The sequence below is a fragment of the Canis lupus genome, chromosome 5 (genome assembly GCF_011100685.1).
Source record: "Canis lupus familiaris isolate Mischka breed German Shepherd chromosome 5, alternate assembly UU_Cfam_GSD_1.0, whole genome shotgun sequence".
NCBI lineage: Eukaryota > Metazoa > Chordata > Mammalia > Carnivora > Canidae > Canis > Canis lupus.
The window spans coordinates 56,588,595-56,610,084 of record NC_049226.1 but is presented as its reverse complement, the minus strand read 5'-3'; the positions used below and the strand labels follow the sequence as shown (position 1 = coordinate 56,610,084).

The 21,490-nt window shown below is 44.5% G+C and overlaps 1 protein-coding gene across 1 annotated transcript in view; it reads right to left on the bottom strand.

Annotated features, from left to right (window-relative positions):
* Positions 1 to 14,684, bottom strand: part of SAMD11 (sterile alpha motif domain containing 11) — a 56,199-nt gene extending 41,515 nt beyond the window's left edge. Inside the window, exons 1-2 of the mRNA XM_038537526.1 lie at positions 14,246 to 14,684; positions 13,315 to 13,485 (exon numbers count right to left, since the gene is read on the bottom strand). The gene's annotated coding sequence lies outside the window, so the exon portion shown is untranslated. The remainder of the gene's footprint in view (positions 1 to 13,314; positions 13,486 to 14,245) is intronic.
* Positions 14,685 to 21,490: the final 6,806 nt, after the last annotated feature.

Here is a 21,490-nt window from a genome sequence, read left to right as displayed (position 1 = left end):
GGTGTCTAGGGACAAGACACGGGTGCGAGGAGGGTGGGAATGGGTAGTCTCTCAGTCATCCAGCTACTGGAGGAGGAAAGGCAGGCGTGAGCAGGCACATGGGCCCCGCATCCCCAAGCCCCAGGGATCCTGGTTTCTTGGGTGATGGGAAGCGGTATCAGGTGGCCCTGGATCCTCACCAAACTCTTAGGAGCAGGGGCCTCTTTGGACCTCACAGGTCTGAGTGTGGAGGGACCTCCACACTCATATGTTCAAGGCTCTGGCTCTGGAGAAGTAGTGACCTAGTGTCGGCCCTACACCCTTTTGCTGGTACTTCATCAGGGCTGCCAAGAAGAGCCTGCTGACACAGAAAGTGAAGCTCTGAGGGTTAGAAGGCCTTGCTTCAAATCACAAAACTGTTAGACCAGCATCTGGGGACACTGGGACTTGCACCATCCTGTGTGGCTGGCACAGTGCTCATGCATGAACCCTGGTGGCTTTGCATAGTCTTCTCACTGCTTGGGAGAACATTGCAGTGACAGAGGGAACTCTGGCGGCAGTAGTTTAGTCCAGAGCCACCTCTGTCTTGCTGAGAGACCCCTCATTTGGGCTAAATTCCTGGTCCCCTTTGCTCAGATCCAAGTTCTTTCTTGGGCCTGGTCACTGGTCATGCTATATGTGGCTTGCTGGTGTCAGTTCTTTCCTCATCAGCAGAGGAAAGGGCTTGCGATATCCCTCTCCTTCGATCTCTCTGGCCTGGACTCTCTCCCATGTCCCCCTGCACAAGCCTTGTATTCAACCTTGTTTTTGGCATTTTAGAAATGTTTTTTTAGCTAAAGTTCCCACCTTTATAAGTTATCCTCCACAATAGTGTCTTTTTACATAAATTAACATAATCCTGTAGGGCCTAGAGAGGAGGCTGAGCTCAGCCTGTGGACTCCTCTTTCTCTCTCTCTCTCTCTCTCTTTTAAAAAATATTTTATTTATGAGAAAGACAGAGAGAGAGGCAGAGACACAGGCAGAGGGGAGAAGCAGGCTCCATGCAGGGAGCCTGTTGCAGGACTACATCCCGGGACTCCAGGATCATGCTCTGGGCCAAAGGCAGGCACCCAACCCCTGAGCCACCCTGGTGTCTCTGGACTCCTTTCCAATGACAGGCCCTAGGGTCTCTGATGAGGGTCTTGAATATGAATTGATGAGCTGTATGTGGGAGTGGGAGTGGGAGGAACAGTCTAGAGGGGGGAGATGAACATATGTTGGCAGAAGTGCATAGATGTGGGGTGTTCATTTATTTTCAGCTCCTAAGTGCCCAGTGTGTATAGGAGGTGGGGCTTAGAGGCAAGACAGAGTAGAGCTTGAAGGAAGATGAGAGCCCCTGAAAGCCTCTAAACTGCCTCCAGTGATCCCCTCATGTTGCCCATGATCTGTGTAATGGCAGGAAGTGATGGAGCATCACTTCTGAGCTTCTGAGATTAAGTTATGAAAATATGGCAAGCAGAAAAGATGACACAGTGAGAACCTCAAAAAAAAAAAAAGCGAAACTATCAAATAGAAGTCATGGAAATGAAGAATATAATAACTGAAAAATACACTAGAGAGGTACAATGGCAGACTAGATGAAGCACAAAAAAGGATCAGTGACACCTTTTAAAGACAGGGCACCTGGGGTACCTGGGTGGCTCAGTTGGTTAAGCTTCTGACACTTAATTTTGGCTCAGGTCATGATTTCAGGGCTGTGAGATCAAGCCCTGCATCGGGCTTCATACTGGGCATGGAGTCTGCTTAAGATTCACTTTCTCCCTCTCCCTCTGCCCCTACGCCTCTCTCTCCGGAAAAAGAAAAGAAAAGAAAAGAAAAAGACAGGGCAGTGGAACTCACTGGAACAGAGGAGCAAAAAGAAAAAAAGAGTGGAAAAACAAAAATAAAGATAGCTTGAGGGACTTCTGAGACAATATCAAGTGCACTAACATACATGTTAGAGGGCTCCCAGAAGGAGAAGAAAAGGAAGAAAGTGACAGGAAGCTTATTTGAAGTAATGGCTGAAAACTTCCCTAACCTGAGGAAGGAAACAGACATTTAGATCCTGGAAGCAAACAGAATTCTAAATAAGATGAACTCAAAGACACCAACACCAAGACACGTTATAATTAAACTGTTAAAAATTGATGACAGGAGAGAATAGTAAAAGCATCAAGAGAAAACAACTTGTTATATGCAAAGAAACCTCCACAAGAATATTGGTAGATTTTTTAAGCAGAAACTTGTCAGGCCTGAAGGGAGTGGCATCATATATATTTAAAGTATGATATATATTTAAAGTATTGAAGGGGTGTCTGGATGGCTCAGTTGGTGGAGCATGCAACTCTTGATCTTGGTTTTGTGACTTCAAACCCCACATTGGGCATATAGCTTACCTAAAATAAATAAATAAATAGACAAATAGATAAATTAATTAATAATAAATAATAAACAAATAAACTAAAAATAAAATAAAATTACTTGAAAAAAGTACTGAAAGAAAAAACTTCCAACCCAGAATACTCTACCTAGCAAAGTTATCATTCAGAATTGAAAGAGAGATACAGAGTTTCCCAGACAAGCAAAATCTAAAGGAGTTCATCACCACTAGACTGACATCACATGAATTGTTAAAGGAAGTTCTTAAAGCTCAAAACAAAAAGTGTGTTAAGTATGAATGAGAAAAAAAAAAGTATGAATGAGAAAACATATGAAAGTATAAATGCCATTGGTAACATAGAGTAAAGATAGTTTATAAAGCTAGTATAATGGTTAAAAAACTGAAATGGTAAAAATAGCTATAACTACAACAATTAGTTAAGGGACAGACAGGATAAAAAGTTGTAAAATGTGACATTGAAAACATAAAATCTGTATGTCGGAGAGTAAAAATGTAAAGCTTTATTTTTTAAAAAATTATGTATTTTAGAGAGAGAGAGAGAGTGAGAGGAGGGCCAGAGGGAGAGAATCTTTCAAGCAGATTCCCTGTTCAGCATGGATCCCACTGGGGGCTCCATCTCATGGCCCATGAGGTGGTGACTTGAGCCAAACCAAGAGTTAGACACTTAAGTGACTGAGCCACCCAGGCATCCCTAAAAATGTAGAGGTTTAGAATGCATTCAAACTTAAGTTTAGAATGCATTCAAACTTAAAACAGATAGACTGTTAAAATATACATTATTATATGTAGGCCTCATGGTAATGACAACTCAAAAACATATGGTAGATACACAAAAGATAAAGAGAAATGAATCTAAGCATAGCACTAATTAAATTCACCAAACTACAAAAGAAGAGAGCAAGAGAACAAAGGAACAGAGAGAAACTACAAAAACAGCCACAAAAGAAAGAATAAAATGGAAATAAGTACACACCTATGAGATAATTACTTAACATATAAATGGACTAAATTGTCCAGTCAAAAGACATAGAGTGACTAAATATATAAAAAAATAAGACCCATCTATATGCTGTCCACAAGACTCTATTTTATTTTTTTAAAAATATTTTATTTATTTATGAGAGACACACAGAGAGCGAGAGAGAGAGGCAGAGACACAGGCAGAGGGAGAAGCAGGCTCCATGCAGGGAGCCTGATGTGGGACTCGATCCGGGGATTCCAGGATCACTCCTTGAGCTGAAGGCAGACACTCAACCACTGAGCCACCCAGGCATCCCCTACAAGACTCACTTTAGATGTAAGGACATGCACACATACTCTGAAAGTGAAGAGATGGACAAAGGTGCTCCATGCAAATGGAAGCTGGGATATCTATGCTTGTAGCAGACAAAACACACTTTTTTATTAAAAAGATTTTATTTATTTGAGAGAAAGAGGAAAAAAAAAACATGGGAGGAGCAAAGGGACAGGGACAAGCAGACTGTGCTGAGCACAGAGCTTGACATGGGGCTTAATCCCACAACTCTGAGATAATGACCTGAGCCAAAATCAGGAGTCTGATGCTTAAGCGACTGATCCACCCAGGTACCCCCAAAACACACTTTAAGACAAAGACTAATAAGCAACAATGAGGGACTTTACATAATAATAAAAGGATCAACCCAAGAAAAGGATATAATATTTGTAAATATTTCTGTGCCCAACAAAAGAGGATCTAGATTTATGAAGCAAATATTAACAAACCTAAAGGGAAAACTAGCAATATAATAATAGTGGGGGGATTTTAATACCTCACTTACATCAATGGATAGATCATTCAGGAGAAAATCAATAAGGAAAAATGGTCTTAACATATAAGACCAGACAGAATTAATAGATATATAGTTGATCCTTGAACAACACAGGTTTGACCTTCAGGGGTCCACTTTTATGTAGATTTTCTTAATAAATACAATACAGGACTAGAAATGTATTTCCCTTCCTTATGATTTTTATAATAATATTTTCTTTACTCTGGCTCACTTTATTGTAAGAATAAAGTATATAATATAAATAACACAAAAAATACATGTTAATCAACTGTGTATGTTATCAGTAAGTTTCTGGTCAACAATAGGCTATTAGTAGTTAAATTCTGGGGGACTCAAAAGTTATACATGGATTTTTGACTTGTGGTAGGTTAGCACTCCTAATCCCTGCACTGTTCAAGGGTCAAGTGTATACAAAACATTCAATTCCAAAATAACATTTTTCTCAAGTGCACATGAAACATTCTCCAGGATGAAATATAAGGCTCAAAACAAGTCTTAATAGATGTAATAAGCTTTTTGGAACACAATGGTGCAAAACTAGAAATCGATTATTCACATATGTGAAGATTACAAAACATTCTACTGAACAACCAATGGATCAAAGAAAAATATCCAAAAATACCTTGAGACAAATGAAAATGGAAACATAACATACCAAAACATATGGGATGCAGCAAAAGCAGTTCTAAGACCATAGCACTACATGAAGGTCAATGCCTACATAAATAAACAAGAAAAATCTAAAACTAAATTTACACTTCAAGGAACTAGAAAAAGAACAAACAAAGCCCAAGGTTAGAAGGAAGGAGATAAACATCAGAGTGGAACTAAATGAAACAGAGAGTAAGAAGACAACAGAAAAGATCAATGTAACAAAGAGCTGGTTCTTTGAAAAGATAGACAAAATTAACAAATCCTTAGTTAGACTCACCAAGAAAAAGAAGAGAGAAGGCTCAAATAAAATCAGAAATGAAAGAGGAGATGTATCATGAGAGACTGCTGTGAACAATTATAAACTGACAAATTTGACAACCTAGAAAAATGGATAAATTCCTAGAAACATAAAACCTACAAAGACTGAATCATGAAGAAATAGAAAATCTGAACAGACCAATTAGTAGTAAGGAGATTTAATCAGTAATATAAAACCTCCCAACAAACAAAAATCCAGGACCAGATGGCTTCACTGGTGAATTCTTACAAACATTCAAAGGAGAATTAATACCAATCCTTCTCAAACTTTTCCAAAAAAATAGAAGAGGCGGGAACACTTCCAAACTCATTTTACAAGGCCAGAATTACCCTGATACAACAAGTAGACAAATATGCCACAAGAAAAAGGAAATTACAGACTAATATGTTGATGAAAATACATGCAAAAATCCCAGACAAAATATTAGCAGACTGAATTCAATAATACATTAAAAGGATCATACACCATGATCAAGCAGTATTTATCCCAGGAATGCAAAGATGGTTCAATATCCACAAATCAATCTGATATACCATATTAACAAAATGAAGGATAAAAATTATATGATCATCTCAATAGATGCAGAGAAAGAATCTAACAAATTCTAACATGTATTTAAGATAAAAAACTCTCAACAAAGTAGGTATAGAGGGAATGTACCTCATCATAATAAAGGCCATACACAACAAGCCCACAGCTAACATCATACTCAACAATGAAAAGCTGAAAGCTTTTCCTCTAAGATCATGAACAAGACAAGGATGCCCACTCTCACCTTTATTCAACACAGTATTGGAAGTCCTTTCCAGAACAATTAGGCAATAAAAAGAAGTAAAAGGCATCTAGATTGGAAAGGAAGAAGTAAAACTCACTATTTTCAGATGACATATTATATACAGAAAACCCACTAAAGAACTGTTATAACTAATAATGAATTCAGTTAAGTTGAAGTATACAAAATCAATACAAAAAATCTGTTGCAGTTCTGTACACTAATAATGAAGTATCAGAAAGAGAAACTAAGAAAACAATCCTATTTATAATTGTATCAAAAAGAATAAAATATCTAGGAATAAATTTAACCAAGGAGGTGAAAGATATGTACTGTGAAACTATAAAAACACTGATGAAAGATATTGAGGATGCCACAAAAAAATGGAAAGATATTTCATACTCATGGAACCTGTTTTGGATTTGAAGGTGAAAACTAAGACAGTAATGAAAGAAATTGAAGAAGATGCAAATAAATGGAAAGATATTTTGTGCTCATAAACTGAAAGAATTAATATATGTTTAAAAATATTTTACTTATTTATTTGAGAGAGAGAGAGAGAAAGAAAGAATGAGTGAGGGGGGAGGGACAGAGGGAGTGAGAGATGCAGACTCCTCACTGAGCAGGGACTCCAACATGGGGCTCACTCCCAGGACCCTGAGATCATGACCCAAGCCAAAGGCAGACACTTAACTGACTGAACCACCCAGGTGCCCCAATAATTAATATTGTTAAAATATCTATATTACCCAAAGCAACCTACAGATTCATACAATTCCTATCAAAATTACAGTGATAGGGCAGCCCCGGTGGCCAAATGGTTTAGTGCCGCCTTCAGCCTGGGATGTGATCTTGCAGACCTGGGATCGAGTCCCACGTCGGGTTCCCTGCATGGGGCCTGCTTCTCCCTCTGCCTGTATCTTTGCCTCTCTCCCTCTCTCTCTCTGTGTCTGTCATGAATAAATAAATAAAATCTTTAAAAAAATTAGTGATATTTTCCCATAGAAATAGAGCAAACAACCCTAAAGTTTTTATGGAACCACAAAAGACCCTAGATAGCTAAAGCAATCTTGAGATAGAACAAAGCTGGAGGCATTATACTCCCTAATCTCAAACAAAACAGTAATTTGAAAATATATATGTACCCCCATGTTCATTGCAACATTATTTACAATAGCCAAGACATGAAAACAGCCTCAGACAGAAAAATGGATAAAGATGTGGAATATTACACACACACACACACACACACACACACACACAATGGGATATTACTCAGCCATATGAAGGGATATGCAACAACATGGATGGACTTTGAGGGAGTTATGCTAAGTGAAATAAGTCAGAGAAAGACAAATATTGTATGATCTCACATATTTGGAATCTAAAAACAAAAAGAAAATAAGACAGGAAACCCCTGAGCTCGTAGATACAGAGAACAAATTGGTGGTTGCCAGAGTTAGAGGGTGAGAGAGGTGAAATGAATGAAGCATGTTAAAAGGTACAAATTTGGGCAGCCCTGGTGGCCCAGCAGTTTAGTGCTGCCTTCAGCCTGGGGTGTGATCCTGGAGACCCGGGATCAAGTCCCACATCAGGCTCCCTGCATGGGGCCTGCTTCTCCCTCTGCCTGTGTCTCTGCCTCTCTCTCTCTCTCTCTCTGTGTGTGTCTCTCATGAATAAATAAATAAAATCTTTAAAAAAGGTACAAATTTCCAGTTATAAAATAAGCATATCATGGGGATGTAATGTACAGCATGATGACCAGAGTTAATACAGTATTGCATATTTGTGAGAGTAGATTTAAGAGAGTAGATTTTAAAAGTTCTCATCACAAGAAAAAAATTTTAACTATGTATGGTGATGTGTTAATTAGACTTGTTGTGGTGATCATTTCACAACACATACAAATATCAAATCATTACACTGTATGCCTGAAATTAATATAGTATTTTATGTCAATTATACCTCAATTAAAAAAAAAAGACTATGGTTTCCTTCTTGGTCCTATGCTCACTCTGAGCAAGCTCTTTACCATGTTGTGAGGTAAGCCCATGAAGAATCCCATGTGACAAGGGACCAGGCCTGACCACAACCACATGACTGAGCTTGGAAGAAAAGTCTTCAAGTCAGGCTTCCAGAATGAGACCATAATCCTGGCCAATAACTTGAGGGAAAGAGGGCCTGGGAGGTAGGGTGATTTAGGTTGTAAGGTCAGTAAAGACTTTGTGAGGAATTGACGTTCGAACTAAGCTTAGATGGCAATGAGTCAGCCATTGGAAAGTGGAAGGGGTTTGATGGAAGAGACCCTGAGTCAAACCAAGCTTGATATTTTTCAAGGACAGAGAAGGTGACAGGAGTGTAGAGTAAAAGAGAGAGAGATGGCACAGAGAGAACTTCACTGGACCAGTTGAGAGAGGAAGGCTCTGAGCAGGGAAGGTGAAATATGAAGAGTCTGGCACCAAGAACACCCCAAGGTTCAATGATTTGCTGGAAGCACTCAGGGTGAGAGACGCTGCTATGCTCATGGTTACAGTTTATTACGGGGAGAAGATGTGCACTAAAAGCTGTTCTGTTTCTCGGTGGGACATCCAAGTAGAGGTGTTGAGTGGGCAGTTTGAATATGTATGTCTGGAGTCTGAACAGGAGTCTGCTATGTAGATGCATTTTGGGGGACAAGTATCAGCAAATTGAAGCCACAAGTGTTTGAAACCATGGGAGCATTCTCCAGTGGTGTGTATGTGTGTGTGTACACAAAGTTCTGAAGGTAGCCAGGGAACTTTTGCCTGTGGGGACAGTGGGCCCTGGGCAGAGCAGGAAAACCAGAGGGACATTTGGAAGAGTATCCCACAAGGATTGTGTGGTTAGTAAAGGTCAGGACTCTTGCCCAGAAGTCAGGGAGGAGGAGGCTGACGATTGTCCTGAATTAACTACATGGAGGCTGCTAATCACCATATCAGATCCTGACTGCAATGTTGAGAGATGGGAGAGGTGAGGGAATGGAAGCCACTCTTCCAGAATAGGGATGCATGAAGCAGGCTGTGGAAAGGCACTGGACTCTCTCAATCCTGGACACAGTAGCCACCGGAAGTCTCCTGTATTGAAATGCTTGAAGGTAGAGATCAAACAGACTGGCTTTGTGGAGGAGAGTTAGCTGGCAGGGAGTCTTCACCGACTGAGTCCCACCCATTACAAGTCTTCAGGTGTACCTGGAGGTTCCCTTGGGGCTCCTCTCCAATTTACATTCCCATCAGTATCTTGACAGTGTGACAGGGCAAAGCCACCACTGCTGATGGCTGCCTTGGCTCTTCTGATCAAGGTCAGAGTCATGAGGCGCTTACATTCCCTAGAACTGATGCATCCTGCTTGTGCCCAGAAGCTCTCAAAACTTCGACGAAGCCGCTTCCTCTGTTTCTTACCCTCCAAAACTGTCACATGCTGTGTAGATGCCAAGGCCATTCTTCCATTGTTTCCATGCCCATGTCCCCTCTCTGCTCTCCCCAGGCTCCCCTGCTGCCAAACTAACCTTTCCTCCTTTGGAAAAAAAGTACATTCCCTTCCTTATATAGGTGAACTGTCTCATCTCCAATCCTGCCCCCAAAGTCACTGTGGTACCCAGTCTACAGGACCATGCTCATGGCTGAGTCTTCAGCTCCTGCACAGCACTGTGGAGTCAGGAAAGCCTGAAGTTAGCCATGTCCCCAGAATACCAGCAGGACAGTCCCCTTTAGGCCTGGCTGCCCTTGGGAGGTGTCTGCAGTGTACCTGCCCCAGGTGTCCCAGCCTAAGCATCCCTCACCCCCATGGTACCCTTCTTACCTGGGCTTTTCCCTACTTGCTACTTTTTATCAGTGTGTCCTTCAGGCTCCCTGAGCTGTGCAGGTATTTGCTAGTGTCTGAGCAGTTAGCACCCTGCTGTCCTCTTGCCCAAAGCATAGCCTGGAGGGTGGGGTTTACACTCTCCTTCCATTTTCAAGCCCTCCTCCCTTCCCCTTCTCTCAATGACTCACCTCAGGGAGGGCTGTTGGGAAGAGAATGAAAGGGGGTCTTAAGAGCTCTGACCCAGGGGGTACTGGGGGCTCAGAACTCAGGGACTTTAGAAGGGGGTGGGCTTCAGCCTGGCTTCTGTTGAAAACAGATGAGGTATCCTTGCTCGTCTGCTGGGGCTGGCAGGACATCAGTCTGCTTTTCCAGAGATTGGAAGCTACAGCCTCACAAAATCATGGCCATTCTTCTCCTGGGGTTAGCGGCAGTGGCCAGAGGGTCCACACCTGTCATGGGTCTTGTCCCTTGCTCCCTTCTTTCCTCCCAAGTTATAGCTCCTTGCTTTTGAACAAGTGTCTAGCGTGCCGATAGCTAAGACGTTCTGGCAAACACTGGGCAGACACCAAGACCTGACATGCATAGGTGGACCTGTCGGCAAGTGCAGCAGGACTTCTGTGGGACAAGCTCATGGAGGGATGCTCCTCAGGACACTGTGCTGCACAGCCCACACATGGCCTCACACTGATCCCTCCCCCACTGACCTTCCCGAGGCTGCATCTCCAGCCCCACATCTGAAGGCTGGAGACACCCAGGCTTGGCCTGTCCCAAATGAAGCTGCCCCCAAACTGTGTTCAAATAGCCTCTCTTGCAGGGGTCACTTCTCTCCCCACCTCTTCTTCCCTACAGACAGGACTGCCTTCTAGACACCATCCTTGCTGGATCCTTTTTTTTTTTTTAAGATTATTTATTTATTTTAGTCATGAGACACACACACAGAGAGAGAGAGAGAGAGAGACACAGAGAGAGACAGAGAGAGACAGAGGGAGAAGCAGGCTCCTGGTAAGGAGCCTGATGAGGGACTCAAGCCTTGGACCAGGATCAAGCCCTGAGGGCAGCCTGGGTGGCTCAGTGGTTTAGCGCCACCTTCAGCCCAGGGTGTGATCCTGGAGACCAGGGATTGAGTCCGGAGTCGGGCTCCCTGCATGGAGCCTGCTTCTCTCTCTGCCTGTGTCTCTGCCTCTCTCTCTCTCTTTGTGTCTCTCAAGAATAAATAAAAAGTCTTAAAAAAAAAAAAAAAAAGGATCATGCCCTGAGCCTAAGGCAGACACTCAACCATGGAGCCACCCAGGTGTTTCTGAGGCCCATAGGTTAAATGTGACTTTCTTGATTTTCCCATGTTCACTGTCTTAGTGGCTTGGGCTGCCATAACAAAACACCATAGACTGGGTGATTTGAATAATAGAAATGGACTCTTAGCCTTTAGAACTGTAAGAAAATAAATTTGTTTTTGAAGCCACATAATCTATGATATTTGTGATGGCAGCCTGGCAAATGAATACAGTAAACACTCAGCAGCCCATATACATCTGGAGTCAACCACATGCAGCACCATTTCCTGCAAACCAGCTTTGCCTTTCAAAGGGTGAACCTGACTGACTTTCCATACTCAGGTGAGAAGGGGTTGCTGCTTTTTTTTTTTTTTTCCAAATCTTTAACTTTTTTATTGCATTGATGAGAACTTTCCAAACTTTATTGAATAATATAAATCTTAGTCATCATCTTTGTTTTGTTGATATTTCCTCATGTATAGAGAATACCTCAAATGTTTCACTTTCAAGCGGCTAAAAACTTGATTAACATGATTTTGTTTCAAGTACATTGAGCTGTTTTTATCAGTGTACCTACATTATTTTCACTGTAAGAATCTGTCAAATAGGGGTGCCTGGGTGGCTCAGTCAGTTACGGGTCTGCTTTTGGCTCAGGTCATGATCTCGGGGTCCTGGGGTCAAGCCCTTGCATCGGGGTCCCTTCTCAGTGAGGAGCCTACTTCTCCCATTGCCTCTGACCCTCCCCCTGCTTGTGCTCCCTCTCAAATAAATAAAATCTTCAATAAAAGAATCTGTCAAATATTCCTATTCTTTTGTCACTTCCTTCATATTGATCTTCTTTGCAAGATCTATGCCCAGTGTGGGGCTGGAACTCACAACCCCAAGATCAAGAGTCACATGGTCCACCACTGAGCCAGCCAGACACCCGAGAAGGGGTTGTTGGCTCCCACTAACCCACTCCTCCCTCCGCTGGGAGGCCCACTCTCTTCTCCTTACAGGGCGTGCAGAGGAGCATGGTTCCCGGTGCAGTACAGCTTGAGGAGCAGGATGAAACCCTGAAGGTGAGCAGAAGACCAGTCTGCAGGAGCCCTAAAGGGGCTTTGCCCAGTTACAGCTTAGGACCCCAGGCCAGGAGAGCTCCATAGTGTTCCTCCCATCTGATCTCCATGGTACCCCAGATACTAAGTCACTTTCTTGGGGCTTCTGTTAACTTGGTACCACCCCAAGACTCCTCCCTTCTTATGGAAAAGCACAGACTGCTTCCTAACCATCACACATGGGCAGTCCCTCAATTCAGGGTAGCATGTAAAGACTCTTCCCCCAGCCACACGAGGACACCTCCACACTGTCATTTCTTAGTAAATAAAATTACCTGCATAGCCTACTGCCCTGCCCAGTGTCAGTCACGCTGACCTTGCACACACAAATACATTCTTATACATGGCTGTGCGTACATGGCATCCCTTCACACACACAGACATTCTTGCCCCACCACACTCGGTCCACATAGACCCTGCCCCACCCAGAGGTTATGCACACAGTCTATACAGCTACCCCCCCCAACATGCCCATGCTCCCATCACCTCACCCGACCCATCCTGGGTTGCCTGTGAAGATTCCCCTTTCACATAGACTCTTCCTTGCCCCACACACTTAGAGGGAAGGGACAGGTTTTCCAAGGGCAGCTCTTCCCTGGGACCCTTTCCAGAGAGTCCAGGTCTGGGAGGGTGGACAGAGTGCTCTTTGTAGGCCTGGAAATGGTTGTTTGTGGTGGTCTGGGGGCATTTCTTTCATAGAAAAATGGTCTTAGCCCCTTCCTGCTGTGCCTAGGAGACTTGGGGACCTTGTTTGCCCTGTGTGCCACACAGGCATTGACTTAATTAGGCAGGCAGCTCAGGAACCTGAGGCCAGGAATTGCCCCCATCCTCCTTACTAACTTCCAGATGTGACCTCTGAGGCCTAAGTCACAAAGGCTCACCTGATGTCATTTGAAAAGGCATTTGACACAGAAGAGAGGGCAGTTGAGGTCAGGCCATGGAGACTACAAATCTGGGCTGCAGGAGCATTTGGAGGGGCCAAGGCAGCAGGAGCTTTTAGCCCTTCACTACCCAGCAATCCTAGTCAACAATTCTTGACATTCAAATTTCAATGTTTAAATTGCTAGTGTGATTTTAATGAGAGCAGCTATTGAAAGAATAAAGAATGAGCCCCCTCTCGTCAGGCTGTCCATCCCAATCACCCAGAGCTGTTACTGTAAGGTCATTACTGACCTCACATTGGTAAATGCAACATGCCATAGAGTTGATGCCTTCTTCAGTCACCGGTTTACACTGTGTTTCCAGGATGCCACAGGCTTTGGGTTTTTCTATTTCCCTGGTTGTGGCTTCTCAGTATCTTTTCCCGATCTTTTCTTTCTCCTCTGGATCTCTGCTCTGTTCACCCTGACAGTGATGATCTCATCTGGTTATACATGTACTTGTGGCTCCACGCACACCTCTCCCACCCTCCTTCTCACAGGGACTTGTACCTGTGTGCCCAGCTCTCTGCTCATACTTCCACATGGATGTGGGAGCAGATGCTGTCAAAGCCCACCCACTTCTCCACACTCACCTACGGCTTTTTATTGCAAACTCCTGCACTCTACTCAGGGGTTACTCTGGTCACAGGAATATGCGTGTCCAAAGTGCCAGAGAATTCGTGCCCTGGAAACAGCCTCCCAACAGAGATGGATGGGGGTCAGTGCACAAGCTCCTAGCCCTCCATGCTAGTGTGCAAATCTGAGGCGTGTTCTACGGTCTCCCTGAGGTCCCGGAAAGGACCGAGTCCAGAGGCCCACCCCCTTCTTAGGATCCTCCGCCCTCATGCACTGCTTGCAGGCAAGTACGGCCTAAAATCCATTCTCAACCCTAGGTTTCTACACATGATCTGTTTTCCATCTTCATGTCCTACATTGCGCAGGGCAAACTTTTGGCCTATGGCTAACTCCTTTGTCTCACACCCTCACCGCTCTACGCGAGTCTGACCCCCTCTGCGTCTCCGCCCTCCCCCCCCCCCGCCCCCCGCGCCCGCGCCCACGCTGCTTTGGCCCGATCCGCTGTCTGTCCTGGACTCGGTGGGACCACAGGTCAGCTCGGGGTGCCCTCTACTACTCTCTCCCCTCAGCCCCGCCCCCGCCCCCGCCCCCGGCGTCAGGTGCCTCACCTCTGCCCTCGGGGCGTCCTCGCGGGGCCACCCACCCCGAAGGACCGCCCTCTGCCCGCCTTCCTTTCTCTTTCGCGTTTGTCCCTCAGCCTCCGTGCAGCGCGAGCTTCGGAAGGGCAGGGCTGTCCTCTGTTCTTTATGACCGACCACGCCAGGAACGCCGTATTTATTGAACGCTTCTCCCGCCACCTGCGGCCCCTACCATCCTGGTGACCGGCTCTGAGACCCTCTGCAAGCTGAGGGGACGCCCGAGGAGGACAATCCCGCTTCCTTTGTTCCAGGAGTCGCTCACACCCGCAGGTTCCCCGGACTACAAATCCCAGAATACGTCACGCCTCGCGTCGTTCGTGTCCTTGCTGCGGTGGCGCTGAGCATTCTGGGAGGTGTAGTCCATGACGCTCAGGTTTTTTTTTTTTTTTGCGGAGCCTTGGGTAACCAAGGCTTTTTGGCTTTTGCCAACGATGTACCCACTCGCGAAAGAGACTTCTGCCTTCTTCGCCTAGTTGGGGGGAAAGTGTTTGGACTCCCTGTCTCCCAGAGTAGGCCAGACGCCCTTCTTAGGTCTGTGCATCTCCAAGTGTGGGAGCATTTACTGTGCCCGTCACCTAAATTACGGGCTGGCGTGTCACCCGCCTCTACGTGGACACCACCCCACGGAGGGCCTGCGTGCACCATTTCACTCATGGTTCAACGGCGTTTGCTCACCAGCTGCCTACTAGGCTGCATAGACAGCCCAGGAGTCAGATAACAAACACTTTAACTGGATATGTCCCAAATGCGATATAGTTTTAACTGGAAGACTCTGGCTATTGTATTTAAAATGGCCTATGGGGGGAAGGGCTGAAGAGGAGAACCCATTAAGAAACTGTTAAAAAGAAAACCACAGGCCCCAAATGGTGTCACTTAGACCAAACTGGGGCTGGATATCTAATATAATTGCAGTTTCAACCTCCCCCAGAAATGTCGTTTTAACCTGTCAGTCAGGGATTTTTTCATCTGGTATGGGGGGGGGGGGGGCACCTGGGCCCTCTCCATCCTCCCAAGAAAGATGAGGTAATCTGCACGATCCATTTGCTTTCCCCCTCAGGGAAAGTAGCCTTGAACAATCTATTCTTTTTGCTGCTAAATATCTTGGGCTACCTTCCTTCTATAAAAACCTTCCATTGTATACCCCTTTTATTTGCTAAATGGGATGAAACCCCATTCATGAATCATTTAATAAAGCCAATTAGATCTTTAAAATCTACTGTGTTGAATTTTTGTTGACAAGGCTTCTCTTTGTGTGACCTTGGGTAAGTCAGTTAACACCTCTATGACTCAGTCTCCCCATCTAAAACTGAGTATAGTGATAGTATCCATCCAGGTCCCAAGTCAGTAAACCGAGGCTTAATACCTAACCATACTGCAGTTTCAAGTCCCCAGGAATGTCACCTTTAACCAGTTCAACATGGTTGATCAGAATTAGGAAATTGTCTGATAGATGCCGTCTGTTCCCTTTAGGAGTGTGACTTGCCTAAAATAAAAGATTCTTTGCTAATAATTTCCTTGTTCCTTCTCCCTCTCTGCCTTTAAAAACCTTTCCTATATTTAACTCAGGGGAACTCTCCTCTGCTTGCTAGATGGGAAGTTGCCTGATTCACAAATCATTTAGTAAAGCCAATTAGGTGTTCAAATTTTCTCAGCTGAATTTTATTTTTTACAGAGTTACTGAAGGGGAATTTTTTAAAAAGATTATTTATTTATTTATTCATGAGAGACACAGAGAGAGAAAGAGAGAGAGGCAGAAACACAGGCAGAGGTTAGAAGCAGGCTCCCTGCAGGGAGCCCAATGTGGGACTTGATCCCAGGACCCCAGGATCATGACTTGAGCCAAAGGGAGACGCTCAACCACTGAGCCACCCAGGGGCCCAGTGAGGGGGAATTATTAAGAACAGTGCCCAGTACACTGAGGGGGGCACTTGGCGGGATGAGCACTGGGTGTTATGCTATATGTTGGCAAATTGAACTCCAATTAAAAAACAAACAAACAAACAAACAAACAAGCAAACAAAAAAACAGTGCCCAGTAGAGAGAAAGATCCATGCGTAATTTAATAATTCTCATTATTAAAATCAATGCCACCAGCCAGGTGAGGGGTAAAAGTGGTTTCAGCCAGGTGGTAGTGATAGAGTAGGCAGTTGTTAGACACAAGCTGGAGGCAAAAGTGGCGAGAAGTAGGTAACACCTTAGAAGGTTGAGGGCACAACATCCTGACTTTGTGGCTTCCAACACCCAGGGGGCTGACAGACCAAGAGCCTGGGGTGCAGAGCATGCACTCTCCTCTTCCACCTCTGCCCCAGGGTAACCTATAGCTTCATTATAATATATTTACATTGTGGTTTCAGCCTCCCCCATGGGGGGATGAGGCCCTGACAGGCCAGAAAGAACCTTGCAGGGCCAAAACTCCTCCTTCCAATTGGTAGGAGTCCCTTAGATGATTGTAAACAACCTCAGTCAGAGACTGCCCTGGCTATATAACCACTGCAAACATAAAAAGAAAAGACACCCCTAACCTGGGTGCAGTTGCCACTTTTGTGCCTCTCTATCCCCCTTTCTTGAGCATGTACTTTCCTTAATAAACTGCTTTGTGCTTACTGGGGAGATCCAAGAACCGAAACCTCCATTCACACAACCCAGACTCTCCCACTGGTAACAGTAGCAATGCGGCTCATGAAAAGTAGTCATGTGCTGGAGCCAGTTTTCAGATGGAGCCCACAGACTGTGCTGAGGAGTTGGATGAAAGAGTTTGGCCTGAACAACCAGGAAGACGACAGAGTCATTTCCTGAGTGCAGGAAGCCTGGGAAAGGTTGGCTGTTAGGAGGCATCAGGAACTGAATTTTGGATATGTGAAGTTCAGGAAGACTAGTGGACACTCAATACAAATATTGAGTAGTTATTTGGATATGAGACTGGAATTTAGGGAAGTCCAGGCTGTGGGGACAAACCTGGGAGTCATTGGGATATAAATAGCCTTTGAAGCTACTAGGCTGAATGAGGTCACTGGAGGAGTGAGTGAGATGGAGAAGCAGCCTGAGACTGAGCCTAAGGGTGAGTCAGCAAGTAGAAGGCTCTGGCTAGGAAAGCAGCAAGGACAGAAGCCCCACCTAGGTAAGAGTCCAACTCTGCCATGTGGAGCTCTGAGGCTTTGGGCAAGTCAGCTAAGCTCTTTGAGCCTCAACTTGTTCACCTGGGGAGGAAATAGGAATGGCCATATTTAGTTTGCAGGAGTGTGTGACAATTAAGATAAGTAATGCAGCTACAGGACCCTGCACAAGGCCTGACTACAATAAGTGCTTGGAGCAACTGTGAACCTGGAGTGACAGGTGCCTCACCCCTATCTTACCCTTTCCCCATGGATTTCTACTCAGGGGCAGACACACAAGAACTCAAGACATTCAGAGGGAGCAACCTGCAAATGCCAGGCCCCAAACATTCCTCCTATGGTCAGCTCACTGCCCACGTCTTAGGCTGGAGCTCAGAGCTGGCTTCCTGGTTTCACTTCCTCTGGTCAACAGCAGATGGGCCTTGGAGCAAACTGCAAGTCTACAGGGATGGCTTAGAGCCAACATGCAAGCAGGGAAGAAAGAGGCACATTCGCATATTTAATTATACAATTTTTGTCAATCATAACTCAATGAAGCTAAAAATAGATGTAAAAAAATATAATAGAACTCAGAAAAAGAAAGAAAAAAAGGAGTCATATTCTATGGCTCTCCTCCTGTCTTAGTCTGTTCTGGTTGCTCTAACAAAGTACCTGAAACTGTCAGCTTATGAACAACAGAAATTTAGTGCGCATGTTTCTGGAGGCTGAAAGTCTGAGATCAGGGTGCTGGCCTAGTTGGATGAGGGCCCTCTTTCTGGTTCACAGCCAGTGCCTTCTCACTGTTGTCCTCACATGGTAAAAGGGTGAGAAGCCCATGGGCTGTCTTTCCTAAGAGCACTAATCCCATTCATGAGGGAGGGGATCTATCCTCATGACCTAGTCACCTCCAATATCTTCTACATTATCACACTGGGCATTAGGATTCCAACACATACATTTGGGGGGGACACAAGCATTTTGACCATGGCACCCCCTGACGCATAAAACAGGACCAAAGTGTTTTGTGGTGAGAACCACATTTGATGTTCTACTCTGTGCGTGACCCCTGCGGGCCAAGCTTTTCCACAAGAGGTGACCCCGGGCTGTGCATTGTCCAGGACATGCTGACGGGTGACAGGTATCAACTCTTTGCTCTGACTTTTCTCTTAGATAAAACTGTTGTTGATTTTGCCCTTTTGTTTACATATTGTTTTCCCAGGAAGACAGATTTCTATAGCTTTGATTCAATTGTTGTTTTTTTTAAACAGGTTTTGCTTTGTCATGAGTGTATTTCTGACCATCTGGGTTTGATATTTTGTACCCTAGCCTCTCATTTAGATTTGAGAGGCACTATAGTTTTTGTTTGCTTGCTTGCTTGTTTGTTTATTAAATTAGCTAGCCACTTCAGATTTCTTGGTAAAGACGCAGGGAATGCTGTAGTCTATAACTCATTCAGACCTCTCAGGATGGGTTATTGTATGAAGGCTGCACTTGGCAGTGTTGGGTCTTGTGCTCATGAGAGGATCTCTCATAATTATATATGGCTGTCATCAGGAAAAGGTTAAATTATGTCTGCTATTTTTCTTTTCTGAAGTGGAGAAGTCTTATGTCAATGAGCCTTATTTCTGGGTGGTCAGAATAAGGGAGACCCAAGCAGAGATAAGGAACAGAAAGAAAGCCAAGATGATTTTAGGGTTCACTATTTTATTCTCTTCTCTCAGGGATTCCTAGCCTGCCTTGCCTCCAAGCAGTTCCTATTTTGTCCAATATTGTCATTGTTTATATGGTTCAAAGAAAAGATGAATTCATCGGTGTCTTGCTTCCACCCATGTCCTCACACTATTCCAACCCTTCCACACACAGTGCAGTTGTTTGGCTCCTAGTGTAGCCTTACTTGGGAAACAAACATCTGCTTGTACATTCTAATTCACTCCCCTGTTCTCACAGAAGGTAGCATGCTATGTGGACTGCTTTGTGCTTTGCTTGTATCTCGGGGATCCCTTCACCTTTCCACATAGGGACATGCCTCTTTTTTGCTTTGGTGCATAGTACTGTAGTGTGTGGATGTAAGAGACTTCATTCATCCAGTTCACTATTGATAGGCATTTGGGTTGTTGCTAACATTTTGCCTTTACAAATAAATATTGCTTCAAGTGAAAAGCTCGTGCATGTGTTATTTTTACTTAGGGAGGCAGATCTTCAGGGTAGAGTCTTAGAAGTGGGATTGTCAAAGGGCAGATGTATCTGTGACTTTGTTAGATGAGGTAACCTTCTCTTTGGTAACCTACTATCTTGCACTGTCAACATACATGGATGCCTGTTGTTCCACAGCATCACTCATGGAGCATTTTGCCAACATTTTGGATTATTGTCAGTTTGGTAAGTGAGACGTAAGTCGTGAGAAGTCAGTGTGATACAATTTGCATTTATCTTTTTGAGAGAGAAATTGAGCATCTCGCTATATGTTCAAGGGCTATTTGCACTGTCTTTTCTGTGAACAGTCTATTCATGTCTTTTGTCTCTTTTTATGTTTTTTAAAGCATTTTTCTCCTTGATTTTTAAAAAAGATTTATTTATTTGAGAGAGACAGTGTGGGTATGCATTCATTGGGGGGGAGCAGAAGGAGAGGGAGAGAGAGAGACCCAAGCAGACTCTGTTTTGAGTGCGGAGCCCTGATGTGGGGCTTGATCCCACAACCCCAAGATCATAAATCCAGTCAAAACCAAGAGTTGAATGCTCAACCAACTGCGCTACCCAGGTACCCCTTCTTGGTTTTAAAAAGCTCTTTATATATTGGAAAGATCAGCCTTTTATTTTTGATATAAGTTGTATGTTTTTTCTACCAGCTGCTTGGATTTTGGCTTTGATCGTGAGACTGCCAGCTCTTTCTAAAACATCTGCCCTTAGCTTTCATTTTGCTCACTGGCTACTGCACCTCTGAGGCCCATCTCTCTCTGCCTGACAGTGGGTGTTTGTATCCTGCACTAGGTGGCCTTCTGTCTTCTTGCACCCCCTCTCTGGGTGGCCTTGGTCATAACTGAGGCCTCAGTGGGCATCTCTGTGTTACCCTGTGCACCTCCAGCTGGGGCTCTCCTTGGAGATCCCGGCCACCTGCCCCATCATTAGTAGATCCTGCCTTCAGGTATCATCTCAGGCTGTGTGGGTCCCAGGCTGGACTCAGAAACACACTTTCTCTTGTGACCTCTCTCCTGGCAGTGGCAGAAGTCTCTCTCAATCCCATCTCTGAGCTTCCCTACCTCAAACCTAATGGTTGCTTCTCAGGTTGTCAGTGGGGAGATGGCTCCTTTTTGTACAAAACGTCTGATGTGCTGAGAAGTTCATGATGTCCTGGTCTAGGAAGATTTTGCATGGAGGGTTGAGGGCTCCACTGAGCAGCACTACCCTTCACTGTCAGCTCCTTTGACTTGCTTGGGGTCCACATCCCTTGTCTAAATAGTATCCCCTTCTGCCCTGAAAAGAGCCATGTTGGTTCACACAGTCACAGCATCCTCCTGTGGCATCTGTCCTCCTTATGCCACTTGTCATTGCACACTTCAGGCCCCCAGATGTGCTGCAGCAAGCAAAGGCCCCTTTGACACTTGGAAGGTTGTGATGTCCCCCAGGGGGTTCCATTCCTAGAAATGCAGGACAATATGGGCCACTTGGGGAATGGTTTTTCCACATAAGTATAGATGTGCTGAGGCTGGGCTTAAGCGGTCAGTGACTGTATCAGAGCTCAGTGGGGTTTGAAAGTCCCAAACAGTTCTCACCACAGAAAGTTAAATACTTCTCTTGGCTTCAGAAACAAACAAACAAACAAACAAACAAACAAAAAACACTCTCCAATTGGCTCTTTCTACAACAGAATTCTCAGTGCTGTGAGAGTCCTTAACGGGCATCTAAAACTTACCATGTCCAAGATGATATTCAGGGTCTTCACCCTGGGCGATACTGTGTCAGTATGCCCCTGCCAGCAGGATCAGTACTACCTAAGCTGATGAAGAGTGATATGCAGATATTATTCTCCATTTTCCCCTTACCTCACTCTCCATACTTGTGTCATCTGTGAGCCACTCTATAGTGCTTTTAGATGTATTGCCAAGGATGGTCCAGCTCCCACCTG